Source organism: Zalophus californianus, chromosome 3 (genome assembly GCF_009762305.2).
Source record: "Zalophus californianus isolate mZalCal1 chromosome 3, mZalCal1.pri.v2, whole genome shotgun sequence".
Lineage (NCBI taxonomy): Eukaryota > Metazoa > Chordata > Mammalia > Carnivora > Otariidae > Zalophus > Zalophus californianus.
The window spans coordinates 9,023,966-9,026,847 of NC_045597.1; positions in this window are offsets into that span (position 1 = coordinate 9,023,966).

The following is a 2,882-nucleotide window of genomic DNA, read 5'->3' on the forward strand; positions in this document are numbered from 1 at the left end:
TGTGAACTGAACCCCAGGAATATTTGGCAGCCTGGAAAAATTACAGGTTGGATTCAATTCTTCATCGGGCAGCTTTGACAGGGACATCTGTCCTTTGGTCATATCCAGGGTTTGATGGGAATAGATTTCCAATGGCAATCAGATGGGGTCCAGGAGGAAACATGGTACTGACCATCACCCTTGACCAGAGACAGGGTGAGCACCGATAGGCACAGCGTACTCTACTTTTACTTTGCCATTAATAGGAGTTCCTCAGTCTTGGAAAAAGATTCAGCAAAATCTCAGGGCCCCAGAGGAGAAGGAAATATCATTAATCCTTTTATTGAGGACGTTATTGGTTTTCTGTGAGTTACCATTAGAGGAAAGTGACTGCAGTTAGAATATATTGAAGAAGACACAGAGTGATGCAGACAGCCTGGGACAAAACACTCAGCTAACTTCTATCTCTGGCTCAAAATGCCTTAATGTAATTACTGAAATCTAATCATTAGACAGCCAGAGAATAGTGGAATATGTTTCAAGAGGTAGACATTAACTGAAAATTAATTATCTCAAACTCTCCTGCTTTTTCTTAATTTAAGGTGAGATAAAGAGAACACAACAAAAATGGACAGATGTTTGGGAGTGAAAATAAGAATATATGAGTACAGGGAAGTGCTCTGAAGTTAACTCCATTGGCAAACCACAAACTGACAACCTCTCTCCCTCCCCCATCTCTCTCTCTCTCCCTCTCTCTCTCATTCACACACAGTGCTGTTTCTTTTTTAGTGTGCCAAGATCCAGGTAATAGAGACCCATATTGTACACTTAAATTGGCCCTTTATTCCAGAATGAGCGTGAAGAATCATGTAAACCATCTCTCGTTCCCAGTGCACTCTCTATCCTTGCACACACTCCTTTTTGATCAGATAAGGAGACTGTGGCAGCATTTCCAACATTAAACCAATCCTCTAAAACATTACTAAATTCTCTGTGGGTACTCAATAATAAAAGTGTCATGTATTGACAAAGGATGTCGGCAGCCCAGAAATGCTTAATGAGGTACCCGAAAATGTATGCAAATTACACCAGCCAAGAGTCGATAAGGCAACAGGCCATTCAGGCAAGATATGGGACAAAAGCCAAAGAGATGATAGAAACCTTGAAGGGAAAAACAGTTCCCACCTCCCTGATCAATGCCATTCCCCACCTCCATTTCTGGAAACTATTTACCTCAAGAAGCATTTACAGAAAAAAAAAAATCAGTTTCCTGAAATCTGAAGAGTGTTTACCTTTGAAAACCACCTGGCAGGATAGCTTAGCTTTCAACCCTTCGATGATGTGCTAGGGTTCTTTTTGATCTGTGTTTAATAGGATTGGGAGAAGAAATAGGAGAGAATCCAGATCGAAGGTGGGATCTCTCTGGGGCCACTGCGGGAACACAAGATGCCCCTACCCTGGATTTCTGACCCGACAGGCAGTCATCAGGGCTTGGAAGACAGCCAACAAAGCTCATGATTTTTGCCCTGTATTTGAGTTTGGGCAATATCCTAATTCTGTTTGACAAAAGGTTAGTCTAATGTATCTCTTCTTTAAAGCCTAGGACATAATATTTGCATTTGTTTTGAATATTGCTATTCAAAATGCTACTATTAGCAAGTCTCTCCTGGATCTTCATCTGTGGGCTTCACTGCAGTGGAGGTCAGCACTGCACTCTTCCATATAAGCACCGTCATGGAAAGGATTTTCCAATCCTATCGTGACCATTCCTCCATTCCTTCCAGCTTTCCATCAGCCTAATTGTTTTTTCTCTTCCCCTTCGCATCCCAAGCAGTTCATTCCAGAAGTCATTAACTGGGGCAGAGCAAGGTGAGAAACTACAAAGATGGGGATGAGACAGGACCTCAGTAGCCTGAAGTGAACTGTCCGAGCCCCAGCAGCGTCAGGAGAGTGCTTACCCAGGTGGGGTGAGTTAGCACAGATGTGGGAGTGGAGCGGGGGAAGGAAACTACAGTGGTGACAGAGATCATTTCATACTGAGGGATCAATCGATACATTGATGTAGTAAGAGTAAGAGGAGCCAGGTTTCTCACTGTTTGAGAAGGGGATTACAAACACACAAAGGGAGAAAACTAAAATGAACACTACGTGTGGGATTGGAAGTGGAAATATTCATGTTAATTCATGTTTTCCATATATAAAGATGGATTTTACAACATAGATGAAAATGTATAGGGATGTGTGTGTGTATGTGTGCGTGTGCGTGTGTGTGCATGTGTGTATATGTGTGTGTGCATCTGTGTGTGTACATATGCATTCCCTAGTTCTAACCATTGAGATAGCTCACAAGGAGTAAGATTCCAGCAGCAATGAGCCCACTTGGCACCCAGATCCTGACTTCTAAATACCACTCTCCAGCGGCACCTAGGTGGCTCAGTTGGCTAAGCGTCTGACTCTTCATTTCAGCTCAGGTCATGATGACTCTTCATTTCAGCTCAGGTCATGATCTCAGGGTCGTGAGATCGAGCCCTGCGTTGGGCTCTGCACTCAGCGGGAAGTCTGCTTGTGATTCTCTCTCTCCTTGTCCTTCTGCCCCTCCCCCACTTATGCTCTTGCTCTTTCTCTCTCTAAAATAAATAAATAAATCTTTAAATAAATTAATTAAATAAATACCATTTCTCCACCAAAAAAAAAAAAAAAAATAGGGCTCCTTGAAGAAATGACTAATTCTAGGGCAGGGCCCAGGAAATTCCAAGGTGAGCCTGTGCTATCTCATTAGATTAGTGAGCAATGGAGCACTCAAAGAATGCTGGGGCCAGATCAAAAGAATACAAGGAAGCTTGCCTGAGCTATTACCAGCCAAATCAGAGACAGTTTGAGCATCAAAATAAATAATTATAATA